This window comes from Sphaerodactylus townsendi, linkage group LG11, assembly GCF_021028975.2.
Source record: "Sphaerodactylus townsendi isolate TG3544 linkage group LG11, MPM_Stown_v2.3, whole genome shotgun sequence".
Taxonomy (NCBI): domain Eukaryota; kingdom Metazoa; phylum Chordata; class Lepidosauria; order Squamata; family Sphaerodactylidae; genus Sphaerodactylus; species Sphaerodactylus townsendi.
Genome location: NC_059435.1, coordinates 28,450,474 through 28,464,840, shown reverse-complemented (window position 1 = coordinate 28,464,840; position 14,367 = coordinate 28,450,474). Strand labels below are relative to the sequence as shown.

Here is a 14,367-nt window from a genome sequence, read left to right as displayed (position 1 = left end):
GTCACATCACTGCATGAAGGGAAAGCAGACAGAAGCCAACTTGTCTGGAGAAAACTATCTTGCCTCCTTAAAAGAGAACCCAGGAGAGTTCAGAAACTAAGGCGGCCTGGCCCTGGTTAGTACTTGACTCGGAGACTACCAATAAATACCAGAGGGAGAGGAAGGTTACAGCAAACTCCCTCTGTTCATTTTGTGCCATGAAAAGCCTAAGGGGTTTACCATGTTTGTTGTATAATGGAAGGAGTATGGAAAAAGTTGTGTTTTTTTAATTGTTTGCTGTCTTTAAGATAAAGGAATTTGCTGTGTTGTGTCTTTAAGATCTTTGCATACTAGGCTTGCAGCCAATTTTATATTTCATTTTCAGTCCAGGCTTTCTGTGCCTTAAAAGAAACTTCTGCATATACCAGCTGTCTTTAGCTGCCTTGTCTTCTCCCCTTTTCCTTCTGTAGGGTTGGATCTAGTGAAAGGGCTGTACAAGAATTGTTCTGTAGTTGCTATTTATGACTCTGGGAAAGTTTATTTTTTTAAAGAAAGGAGTGTGCTCATTTTCCTCCTTTCACTTCCCACTGCAGCCTCCCAATGTACCCCACACAGGTCTTGCAACCTGAGGAATCTTGTGGCTAGAAATAATTCCTGGGGCAGGGGAGAAAGATCCACAACCTTCAGCGCCTTCCAATGACAGATTACAGGATCCAATCCAGTATTTCCTCAGCAGGGGCATATGTAACTAAAATGGTGCCCAGGGCTCACCTTGGGCATTGAGGCACCCCCAGCTGTGCTCTGCCCCCTCCTTTGAGAGCAGAGTTCTACTGAGCATGAATACAGTTATAAACCCCCCCTTGCTGCCCTCTCACCATGACGGGCTGGGCGAATGTGAACAATTTCCCATGAAGTTGTGGCAAGAATAAGTTGAGTTAGAAAGAAGAAAGTTGGCAGCTGGCCTGGAAGTGTGGTCAGTGTGACTCTGGGGGCCAGACATCTGCGTGGCAGCGACTGGACTGAGCAGGAGGGCGCCTGGCTGCCATTGCTGCCCTTCCGCCTCTGGGCCCTGCTTGCTCCTGGAGGGGGAGCTGGACTGCTGTTGGGCCAAGTAGGAGGGCATGTTGCTGCTGGTGCTGCCTCACTAGGTCCTGCTTGCTCTTGGGGGGAGAGGGAAGGTAACAGCTGAAAGCGCTCCCCCACATGACAATTTAAAGTGATGCCTGGTTCATCTGCCCCCTCCTAGATACATCATTGCTCCTCAGTCATTTCCTATAATTAGGTTGGTTCTGGGTTAGGAGTGCCAGTTCCTGGGGAACTTTGCTGGCAGGGCAAGGAGCAGACATGCCATTGTGTGATGTGTCAACGTCATGTATGGGCAAAGCCTTGATTCAACCCATCACTGAAGGTCTGGAAACTCTATGGTATTAGTTATGTCTAACACTTTGATGTGATGTCCCTGTTTTAGCCCAAAAGTGACACTGACATCTTACATGGTGTTATGTCTGCCTCCCCCCCCCCCCCCCCCCATTGTTTCTCTTGCTGGCCTAGAGACAAGGGTAGGGAAAGGCCCAGTTTGTAGAAGAATGCCTGCTAGAAGCAGACCAATGGGGTGCCTGGTTTGGGTGATGTTTAAGAATGATGTGAATATTTGTGTGGAGTCCAAAGTGTTTCTTGGTGACCCTGCCATCCATTTCAGTATATGAAATGCTGGACAAACACATATGAATATGCTGGACAAACACGTCAGAGATGCTTTATGCTTAGCCTGCATTGAGCAGAGGGTTGGACTAGATGGCCTGTATGGTTTCTTCCTGCTCTATGATTCTGTCTGAATCAATAAAAGTAGCAATGAACAGAAGGAATATTTTCAACAAGTTTTACTTTAACCACTGATTATGAAGTTCTTGTACTAATAGTGAACGTATTAGTACAAAATGAAAAGAGGGGTTGGGCCTGCACAAAGTTGGATGTTCAACCATTGTAACAATTCATATCCTGGTTTATCCAGTCCTTAACCTTAGTCACAACAGAGCCATTGAGGTATTGCACAACTACCTGTTTCATTTTAAGTACTGGGAATCCTGCATAGCAAATGCCCAATAGGGCTACCTTAAATCACATTTCAATTCTGTGCTGCTAACACCAGCTCTTTTTCTTTTTTAAGACGGCAGACAGCTTAATAATTAGCACTTTATTTAATAGTACACAGGCTGCAGACTAAAAATGATACCGTACCCCTTTGAGTCCACCACAGTGTAACTTTTATGTGGCTACTCAGAGGAGAGTGCAAATTCAAGGAAACCATTAAAGGGAGAAAGCAGGGACATCACTTTCACACCCCATGCAAATAGCATAAGCTCTTAGTCATTTTGTAATCTAATATCCTGAAATCTGACATGAATAACTACCCATTGGGGGTTATAGGCAGATTCTAATTAAAAAGTGTTTATGAAATGAGACCATCACTCACTGAAGTGTTACAGGAACTGATGCAATAAAACTGATTTTTAGGTTTCTTTTTTATACTTAGTTTAACCTCTCATTATTCATTTCCATCTTTCCTTTCTTGCATAGGTTTTAACCTAATATAAAATGTGTTCATTCGGAGTATCTTTCATATGCTCCAAGCAGGGGCGAATCTAGGAAAACTGGAGCCCGGGGACAAAATCTGAGTTTGGTACCCCCCCACCCCAGGTATGGACGACCACCCTCCCCCACAATGATTTTTTGCACCAGCTCACAAAACACCTCTCACCACCAGCAAAACATACATGGCTTTCTCCCCACCAACTCTCTTTTCCTAATTATTGATGTCCCTCCCACACCAACTCCTGTGAGGTAGGGCTTGCTAGCACTGGAGAAATAGCTCCAAACCAGTGCAAGGGGAATTAACTTTTAAGCATGTAAATCTCTCACAAGTCACTGCCCACCAAGGCTGAAGGTTTACCAAGCAAACGTCCAGCATCATCTCTCCAACAAATGCACCTCCTACCCCCAGCAAAACAGGCATGGCTCTCTCCCCACCACTTTCCTAATTGTGTCCCTCCACACCAACCCTGTGAGGTGAGGCTGGCCTAGCACCTGAGAAACAGCTCCAAGCCAGTGCAAGGGGAATTCAACTTTTAAGCATGTTAAATCTCTCCACAAGTCACCCCCCCCCATCTGAAGGTTCTACCAAGCAAGCGTCAGCATCATCTTCAGTCTCTGCTGCTGCTTCTGGAGCTCCCCTTGCTCAGCTTCTTGCCTTCTTCCTGTACCTGCTGCCGGGGATAAGGCTTCTGAGAAATGGCACACTTAATTTAAAAGAGGCCGAATAAAAGCATGCTGGGTTAAAGGGAGGCCCGAGAAGCTCCCCGAGTCCCTGCTCCTGCTCTGGGGAGCTCCAGTGGGACTTCTCCCCCGCCCCCTGGACACTCCAGGCCACCACTGTACAGAGTGGCGCAGGAGCTTCGAGCGAAGCACTGGGAGCAGTCGGCTGCTTCAGTGCCTGCTTTCTAGGGCTTGCTCAATCCCCTGCAGCTTCTGTAGAAGGATAATGTTTAATGGCCCCCACATGACCCTCAATGCCGATCATGGCCCCGGGGACAAGGGGTACCCCATGTCCCTAGGCAGGAACGGCAGTGGCTCCAAGGTTATGATAGCAGAAGTGTAATTTGCTATTGTTCTTCAGATCAGTTGACGTTTGACTGTAATGTTCAACAGTTAAATGTATTCTGAGTTTTGAAGTTTGTGAGGGGTTCCAGATGAATTTCTGATGTAATGTTATTCAGGTATGTGAAAAGATGCCATCTTTACCTAATGAAATTTTACTGGGTAGTGGTATTGCGTTGAGTACTGTAATTGTATGGCCTAAGTGAAAGTGCAATCCCATTCAGAGTTTCTACAATCCATTGAACTCAGTAAATTCAGACTAGAGTAACTTGCATTCCCATAAGTTTTGGTTTCAAATGTTGTTAGTTACCATCAGCTCCCACAAGTTCACAGAGCTGCTGGTGAGGGCAGTGGCGTAGTGCCCAGGGGGCCAGGTGGGGCGCGATCCACTGGACTTGCATCGGTGCGGGAGGGTGGCCAGGTCAGGGGCTGGCGGAGGTGTGGAAGGGGCGCAGTGCGAATGCACGCCCCAGGCACAGTCCCCCCCTTGCTCCACCCCTGGGTGAGGGCCCACCTTGACTACTATCCCTGGGTAGCATTGTGATTTAGGAGGGACTTAAAATTATACTTCATTTGCAGTGCAATCCTTTGAAGATTTTTTTATTTATATTTATTAGCAGCCTTATAAAAACCCAAGGCGGTGTACAATATAAACATAAATAAAACACAACAGAATACATAAGACTGCTAATTAAAAATGATTTAAAATTGCCACAGGAAGAACAGCTAAAATTAAATGCTGTCATTATAAATAAAACAATTGTTTGCAAGATATTGTGCCAAAGGACTCTGCTTCATTGGCCTTTCCTCCACACAAGAACTTTGTTGATGAACAGGGATTTCAGCCTACTTTTAGTGTGGTCTTTTGCACTTATTCTTTAGTCAATGAAACAGACTTCTGACTAATCATATTGATCTGTCTGCTAATGATTCTGTTGGTGATGTATTGTATTGCACTGCATAGGTACACTGATAGATTTCTGCAACCTGACCACTTGATTTTTTTTCTTCTCGTGTGCCTAGGTGTTTTTGGGGAAAGAAATGGAGAGCCATCTTCATGTGTTCTGTTTTAGACAGAGGGAGATACAGTAGTAAAAGAAAGATCACCCAAGTAAGAAGCAGAAGGGACAGGCAAATAAAGACTGTCTCACATTGCGGTCTATTTCCCAACCAACAATACTCTGAACATAACATCACACCAGGGCCAGAGTGAGGGGGAACTGCACCCCGGGCACATGTGCGGCCTGCATCCCTGCCACACTCCCACCCGCCCCGGAACACCCCTTCCACTCCCCCAAACCGGCACACACCTGGTGCATCATGCATCTCCCATCCCCTTGGTGCTACGCCACTGCATCACACCATTCAAAAGTACTGCTGCATGCCATTTTGCTCCAAGCTATTGGTCATCAAAAATTAATATTATATGACAGGCATGACTTTAACCACTGAGACCTGGTTGGGTGAGTTTGAGCACCCCTGAATTACCCCCTTTCAGCTCTGCCAACAAACTTTCTCAACAGAAGCCAAAATTCAGGCTCATTCGACAGAAATAAAATGTCTTCAGATGTTTTTAAAAGAATCATTTTGCCTTTTTTTGTCCACATAGCTTGGAGGGAAGAAGTATTTTGGGGGAAACGGTTCTTTTGTCCACTTCACTGCCATTTGCAGAATGTTCCCACAGGGGTTTGCCCACCATTTCAGTGTGTAAAGTACATGAATAACGTATTTTGACTGCCAATTTAGCGCGCATGTCATTTTCCTTTTTTTTGTTGTCAGTGAGATATCTTTGTTTTGTTTTCAATGAGATATCTTTGAAGCTATGAAAGCAGGATGTGAGAATTGCATCCGATTCTCATATCAAGTCTTCGTAGCTTCAAAGATATCAAATTGAAAACAAAACAAAAAGAGAAATGACTCATGCACAGAATTGGTAATCAAAACTAACTTTATTTGTCTGCTTTTCACACTGAAACGGTGGGCGGATGAACTGCAAGCAGAAGAAACTTCCATGGGAACACTTTGCAAATGGCGGGTGGCATGGAGAATCCTGAAGCAGCAGAAAATGGTAGGCACCAGCTGCTCAGAAACTAAAAGTGTTGTTACAAGTCAACAGGAAAAATAAAATGTTCCCTCCACACAGCAAGCAGGAAACATTTTCAAAGTGACTTCAGGAAAAAAGTTGACAGTTTAGCATTTTTGAAAAGTTTATTTTGAGCAAAAAATAAAACATATTTCAAACTTTTGGGGTGGAAAAACTGAGAGAAATTCCACTCCAAAACAGTTTTGAACGTCCTGAAGACAGTTTATTTGTGCTGTATGGAATGGGCCATGGTGATCAAGCAGGGGAGAATTATTGTTGTCTATTGGATAACTGTTGCCCTCTCCTGGTGATTTTTCTCAAGCCAGGTTTAAACTATTCTGGATCCTGCATACCTTTCAAAAGTTAAATATTTTCTTTGTGTGCCACCTGCCTGCTACTGAAAAGTCTCCCTACCACTGCTGCTGGAAATAACCTCAGATTTACTGCTCAGCAATTAAGATCTTTGTCATCAAGTTCCATGTGTCCTCTACATAAAAGATGAGATGAATGGGCAGTGTCGCAAGGACCTTTTCTGTTACAATGTCTTGTTAGTGGAGTGGCCTCCCTATAATCATGTGCCTGGTATGGAGGCATAGCAAGGGGGGGAAAGCATCCGGTCCACTGGTGCATCCTCCACCCAACCCCGGAACGTCCCCACCCCGGAACGCCATCACCGCGCCCCCACAGGGGTGCGTGCCCAGTGCGTAGCACACAACCCGGCCTCCTTGGAGCTACACCTCTAGCCTGGTATCTGATCTGTTGACTTTTAGGTACCATGCCAAACATTTTTTTTTGCTCAGGCATTTGCAAATTGTTTGCAAATTGTTTGCAAATTGTTTGCAAATGTTTGCTTAGTTGAGTTCTTTCACTAATTTTTTAAATGCTACTTACACCGGGGGGGGGGGGGGGCATGCTGTTAGTTATTTTTGTTGCTCCAAAACTGGATTATTTGTGTTACCAGTTTTTTAGTCCACTCAGATTATTTAAGTGTTTTTGCTGAATGTTCTTAAATAGTAATTTAAAAATTAAACAACTTTGAGAGCTCTTCTTTGAGAGTAAATAAAATGGTTCCTAATGCTACGTGGTTGGATCCAGATTAAATTTCCATTGATTTTTCCCTCTCACATTGTTTCTGAGGATTTCCATAGTCCAAAATAAGCATTTCATGAATGGGCTGCAATGGGGGAGGGGGGAGAGGGGGAGGGGCAGGAAAATTCAATTCAGTTAATGTCAAATGTAGACTGGATCCAAATCATGGTTAATGTAACCAACTGAACATGGAACAGTTTTGTCTGTATCAGATAACATTATATGATGGCCCTGATTGATGTTCAGATAACCTTTCCAAAACATGGCGGTAAGATTATGTAGCCTGGGAAAAGAGGAGCCAGGAATTTGTGCTTCATTTTCCACAGTGACTCCCATCTAGAGTATAATCTCAGTAATTTCCCCCTTTGGTACCCAGGCACAATACCAAGTTCTAAAATCAATATAATTTTTACCTTGCAATTGCTTTTAGATTTAGATTTCAGCTATAAACTAATTCAGTTTCATTTGCAATTGCTTACCTTTCGCCAGAGAATCAATAGGGCATGAAAACTGATGACACTCAGGCAGTATATTATGACACTTTATTACTAAAAAGGCAAGGCATTTTCTGGTACAAGGATAGCTGACAAACGTTGATTGCAAGAGGAATTAAATGTGTCACTGTTTCCTACCTTTAACTTATGGGGCTGATGAATGTCCATGAAACAGGAGGAGAGAGGACAGTTCCCTAAGAAGAGGTCAGAACAGATAGATTTGTGCTGCAATGGTGGGAGACATACCTGGCCTTGTGATATATGTGTGGCCTCTGAATGGCTGCCTAGAAGTCTTGCAAAAATGAGAACTCATCTCAACTACGCTATTTGTGCCTGGCAGAACTTCAATCAAATTTAAGAATGGAGACAAACATTTAGCAAAAGCAAAATTCAAAGGGGCTAGTAAAAAGTTTGGTTTTTTAATGCAATGTGTTTATAAAAGTATTGTAGAGTTCCTTGAAGAAGGGACTACTAAGCTCAAAATAGATGTTTTGTACTTCCCTAAGAAAGAATTTAAGGAGATGATTACGTACACATGTTTCTGTGCAAAAGCCTCGTTTAAATGTACTGGGACTTTGTTCCAAATAAACTTCTGAAGGATCAGACTGTACATGACTCAAAATACATTGGATTAATGGATCAAATAGAGCTGACAAAGAATGCATATTTCCTTCTGGCTTTAAAATGCAAGTTACAGCTTTCTACAACCTCAATTTGCCTCTGGCTCTCTGGGAAGGAGAGTGGAGGTTTAACCCCTTAATCTCTACTTGTGTTTAATAATTGCACCTGGCTCTCCTTACTCTGCTGTTAGCATTTTAAAAGGAAAAAATGTGTCCTGTAAATGCATTGTTTCTCCTTTAGGGAGCTTATAACAAAACAGGGAGCTGGTTATTGTGAGTATTCTGAGCTGTGTGGCCATGGTCTGGTAGATCTTGTTCCTAACGTTTCGCCTGCATCTGTGGCTGGCATCTTCAGAGGTGTATCACAGAGAGGAGAGGACACAGTGTATAACAGACTTCTCGCTGTGAACAACCAGTTGAATCCGGCCATGAAAGCCTTCAACAATACATAAAACAGGGAGCGCTTCTCCCATAATGACCCAAGGTGGATAACAAATCAAGTAAAAAACATTTGTGTGGATTTTCCTACTGATTTTTAGTGAAATTGTCACCTTCTCAAAGGACTACCAGCACTTTGCTGTATCAAGAAAAAAGTTATTCTGTAAAGTGCTATATAATTTGCTCTGTAATACATAATTATAACAGCTCAAATATTAATATTTCCTGTGTGTATCTCATATCTAATGGAGCAGAAATTACATCTAATCATATACAATGTGGTCAAGCCCAGTAAAACCTGTTTCTAGTATTCTGCTCTCCTCCTATATCTGTTGGTGACAGAACACTATATACCTTGCTAAGTATACTGAACTCAATGGGTTTGGAAATTTGAATCCCTGTTTAGAATTGGTCTGTAGCTCCTTAACTGCAAGAGAGTCACTTGACTTACTTTTACTTCCCTTAATGTATAGGTGTAATCTCTTCTGGAAATAATGCCTCTCACATATGATATTCAAGAGCCACATCAATCATTCAGAGGTTTCAGCCTTTTCTCTGTTCAGAGCAATACATATTAATGGTAATAAATTACAACCAATGTAGCTCATATCAGCTTGTAAAACAGCTACTGCAAATTATCACAATGAGTCTGCAAAATTTATGCTTTACAGCCAAATCCAGATGGGCATCAAATGGGCTGTGGGAATGGTGTGGGTTGTGCCAGTGTCTTTGTCCCCTACTCTGGTGTAAAGGGCACCCTGCTGGTGGAAAGGGCAAAGATGACAACATCTGGGCACCCCATAGCTCTGTGGCGGCAAAACCTGGAAGTGGGTTCTGCTGTGAAGCAACACTGGTGTCCGAGCGGACACTGGTGCAGGAGTGTAGTCAGTTTCCACCAGCATTCCAGCCTGGGAACATTATCGTTAATGCCCACAGACTTACTGTACACTATTGTGTGGCTTAATCCTATTTGGACCATCAGGCAATTTGCGCAGCAGGTGGGTTTTTGAATTACCTTCCTTTTCACACTGCTTGAAGCCCCTGGCGAGGAGATGTGGTGCAGCCTTCGTGGCACCTTCGTGGCACCAGCGCTGGCTGCCTCAGTGCTCCCCACAATCTGAATTGCACTGCTAGTCTTTTAAACATTTAAGCGAATCTGCAACAATTTCTCCCATTGTCTCCTTTTCAGGAAAACTGATATTTTTGAGAGATAATAATCTACTCTTTTCAGGATACATGTTTTTAAAATTCTGAAATTAAAGGGTGAAACCAGCATGAGTATGCTTGGTGTTAGTATCTGTCATGAATGAATTGTGCCAACAAAAGCACTTTTCTTAGTGTAAAGGAAGAAAGTGTACTCTCCTGTAAGTATAACTGAGTGTGCTTTTGGCCATTCTCCAAAATTTGTTGGAGTTAATGAAAAGATTTAATTGCCAATGGTCTGTGAGGTGTATTCTGACAACTGCTAGTAATAGAATAATTTATCTAAACTTTATTGTGTGTAGGCTGTAACCATTTGGGAAAGATATTCTGAGATGATCCCAGTGTAATCACTTTCCTGGAGCCTGTAGGAAGTCAACAAAAGTGAGGTACAGGACAGTGCCAGGGTTAAACCATAGGACACATGGTTAGAGTCACCCCATTAATTAGTTGCTGCTAGTAGGAGAATTTGAGGTGCCAGGACAATTTCTTTAGTGTCTCACCAATGTGTGACATGAGTGGTGCAAAACTGAAAGTGACATCATCACATCAGGGCAGTGCTCTAGAATTCACACAAAACCCTCTGATTAACCCCCTGCCCCCACTATAGAGAAAGACAGGGTCTGCTTGGCTGCCACTAATCTGAATCTAGTTTTAGATAAAGCAGTTTGTGGTTATAGTAATCTAGGAACCTATAATTCTTTATTTGCATATCTGATCAAGCTATTCTAATTCTTGTCCTTTAAATATGTAAACCTCTCTTTGATTAGGTTCAATCCTATGCATGCTTGCCCTGGAGTAAACTTTACTGAGCATATTGAGACTTAAACCTGGTTTTAACATGCAGCCGGTTGTAATGGTGAGACAGAATGCCAAGATGGTGCAAGGATACTTTATTATTTAATTTTATTGTCATCTAGAAATAATTTTGGGTATTACATGGCTGATAGAGTCAGAGTATCTGGATTAGCCCCTTCTGGCCTCTCTGCACAAAAAGAGATTATGGCCATTTATGCATGGAGTGCTTACCTCAAGGCTGTTTGTTTCACAGTGGGTTTTTCCCATATCTTTTTTTTGTTTGTTTAAAAGGGGAGATTGCCTGCTGCCTTTTGGGTGGGGGAGTGTCTTTGGTCTAGCATTAATTTGCTAGATTATGTGAGTTTTAGGTCAATTTCAAGGATCTATTACTCGAGCAATGCATGAATCAAGCAATACACTCTCAGCAAAATAATTGAAGAACAGCAGCATCTCATTTAATCCTTCTGGAGGGTGGTCAGAAAAGTGGGAGAAACTGCTGCTGTGTAAGTGAAAAAAGCCGGGAAGAGCAAGAAAATCTGAAGGAAACAAAACAAATGTTGATTCCCTTTGTTCTCTCTGTGAAGCAAGAGGAAAACTCATGCTTTCAGAGGTTTCAGAAACTGCAGAGATTCTGTGATCTGAGTTGTAGTGAGTTTGGGAGAGGGGAAAATGTGTGCATATCCACAAATCCAACCCAAAGGGAAAAAAAACGCTCAATGCGAAGATAAATGGCCTATGATTTCAGTTCTGACAGATGAGAAAAAGCAGTGGTGGAATGAGCAGGGGCCAAACATTCAACAAATTTGTCCCACTCAGTGTAGCTCACATAAAATTGCCTGCATTGAAATTTTGGATGATTCTATTGGCCCCAGAAGCAGTACCCATCCCGAAAAAAGCTAAACAATCCTTTGCAAAAACCATTAAGAACAGTTTGGACCAGGGAGTCACCTAGGTGACCCAGACCCCTTTTAACAGCCCAACAAGGGGGGAAAGGATAGGAAATGCATGGTACATTTCAAACAGGTCAGTGCAAAAATTTTGCCTACCAAACTAGTAGTATGCCATCGGTGTTGTCCGAGCTTCAGGAAAAAATACTTGGTTTTTTGCCATTGATAGCTTTACAATATTTTATCCTCACAGCTTCACTCCACAGTCTATCCCAAGATATTTTTTTCCCAGTTTGAGAACCTCCAGTATGTGCTCTGAAGATATCCTGTGGAGAACCATACAATAATGCATCAACATACAGTTGGTATGCAAGATGAAGACCCTCATCTGCTTTAGATTATCTGCTTTTGGTTGGAGAGAAAGAACAGAAGATTTTTAAAACTTTGTTTAATGTGCATTATTTATTGTCTATCGTGCTCACAGGGTCTCAAGGCAGATTATAGGACGACCACATGAAACAGCTCCAAAAATTGATGAGACAGGTTTCAGAATTAATACGGACAAGGCACAGCTTGCCCATCCTACTGTTAAATATTGGAGGATCCTACTGAGTGGGTGGATGCTTGATGTCACCAAAGTGAGAGCCTTGTATAAAGTGGTGGCACCCCACAAGCATTAAACAGTTGTGAACTGTTTTAGGGCTTTTTAAGAAACCTCATCCCCGACACTGTCAGATTAAAAACTGTGCCACTTCAGACTGCGGGGGAGGGCTTACATTGTTCAACGCTCTGCACATTTATCATTCCCTGTAGAGGGAAAGCTAACACAGCATGAAAAGTCTAGGTTCCAACCTCTCTGAGTGATATGCTGATTTTTTTTTTTCTGGGAGCTCTTACAAGGAGAACCTTAAAAGCTATCTTTTCTTCTCACCAGAAGTCTGAGGCATCTGAGAGTTCTACTTCCTTATTGTGTTGCATGTATAGACAATGTACATGCATAGAGTTGTGGCACATATTGGATAAAACAGATGCCTTTCTTAAGAAACAGAGTGTGATGATTATTTGACTGACATATTAGGTTTTGGTATGAGAAGTTTTAAACCATCCTGTCTCTTATAGGGTGTATTTCTTCAGCTGAACAATTTATCCCACCTCTGCTTGCAGACTAAGCAGTAGGCAAATGAACATAAATAAGAATGGCTTCCTTTGGGAGGGAGAGTATAACTAATTTCTGGATCCAGAGCTGTGATGGGAAACAAAATTCATATGAAACCTTGACCTTTCCTAAGTATTAAATTGGTTTCCTCAAATTTATTTTTTAAATGTTTTCAAAATTGCTGACTTTTTAAAATGAAGAAGTACTTTTTTAAAGGTTAAAATCTTCTTTGGAAAACCCATGTGCTTAATACTTATGGAAAAGCTAAAATATTTCATTCATACTCCTTATACCCCGCCCCCGCAGTCTATTTGTTTTAGTTATTAGTGGGTTGGGGGGATGAACGGTTTCCTTTTCATATCTACTTTCCTTGGAATCAGTAAATGTTTCTTAATATTTTCTGCTTTTCAAAAATACCCTTCAAAATGACTTTTTGGGTATCTCATCTTTAGTTTTAGTGCTGGTTGTCATGACAGAACTATTCAGCTGATGGAAAAGCTTGAAAATAAATAACTGAAAATGTACAATCCACTTTTTCTGGCTACGAGTTGAAAAGATTTCTACAGCTACCTTTCAGTGATATCATCCAAAAAGTAACAGATGGTGTAAAGAAGAGTAAGCTGAGATGGCATACAAATATAGGAAGCGGTATTTCTTTAAATAGAGGACACAACCTTGGCTGCCAGCAAAACAAAATTTATGTGAGGAGAAATGCATTGGAAAAGAATACATAAAGTTCTAGAGGAACTTGGCAGAGAGCAGTGGCGGTGCAGTAATTCCAATAGCTGTCTGGAGACTAACTTTCTCTCATAAGGACCCAAGTCATTTGCATTGGATTCAATAAGAACTCCTACTTAGCTTCCTCTAATGATATCTGCAACCCAGGATATATGGGAACAACCAACTCCACAGCTCACTTGGGAGAGAAAAGCCCCATGACTAGAGTTGGCAGTCCTACGCCCATGAATCCTGTGAGGAGGATGGGGGAGAAGGGAGGAGTGTCATGGCTATTGTGTTATCACTTCCAGGTAATCCAGGAAGTGACGTCACATTGTTCATGCCACCACCTCCATTTTTCTTCCAACTTCTCAATTGATCAAGCATGGATAGTGGTGGTGGTGGTGGGAATCACCTGCTTCAGGCAGGCATCTGGGAATACTACACATGATCATTCACAGATAAAATTTCTGGCCCTACTGGGTCAATAAAACCCTTAGGAGGAGATGAGACATAAAACTATATGTAGGAGGGGCAGCGTCATAATAATAAGCCTTCCCTTATTTGCATGGACTCACTAGCCCAGTGATGGCGAACCTTTTCGAGACTGAGTGCCCAAATTGCAACCCAAAAACCACTTATTTATCGCAAAGTGCCAACACGGTGATTTAACCTGAATACGGAGGTTTTAGTTTAGAAAAAACAGTTGGCTCCGAGGCGCATGTTACTCGGGAGTAAGCTTGGTGAAGCAACCTTGCAATGCTTCGAATGGGTGAATCACGACCCCAGGAGGGATTACTCAGAAGCAAGCCCCATTGCCAGCAACCGAGCTTGCTCCCAGGTAAAAGATCATGCCCAGGCCAGCCTAGGTGTGTGTGTGTGTGTGGGGGGGGGTGATTTTCCGCCCCCTCCCCACATGATGAACTCTGTGTATGCGTGCCCACAGAAAGGGCTCTGAGTGCCACCTCTGGCACCTGTGCCACAGGTTCGCCACCGCTGCATTAGCCTGTTTAATAATAATTTCTATGTGCCTTAAGACTTGTACATGCATAGTCTTCTCTATATGATTTTGTACCTACATTTATCTATTTATTGAAACAATATAGCCTCTGCCCCGTAAGAGCAGGCAGGGGGACTTAATGGGACATGATTCTGCTTTGAGCTGAGAGGTGGCATAGAAGTTTTGTGAATACATAACATCAATCATAACTATGACACAATAATGACTCAGTCATTGTGTTAAAAAACAAAT

The 14,367-nt window shown here is 42.5% G+C and overlaps 1 protein-coding gene across 3 annotated transcripts in view; it reads left to right on the top strand.

Annotated features, from left to right (window-relative positions):
• TMEM108 (transmembrane protein 108) overlaps window positions 1–14,367 on the top strand; it is a 210,521-nt gene that overhangs the window by 27,833 nt on the left and 168,321 nt on the right. Inside the window, exon 1 of one of the 3 annotated variants that reach the window (XM_048511270.1) lies at window positions 101–115. The exons of the other annotated variants lie outside the window; for them this stretch is intronic. The gene's annotated coding sequence lies outside the window, so the exon portion shown is untranslated. Of the gene's footprint in view, window positions 1–100; window positions 116–14,367 lie in introns of those variants that run through there. 3 annotated transcript variants of the gene reach the window in all.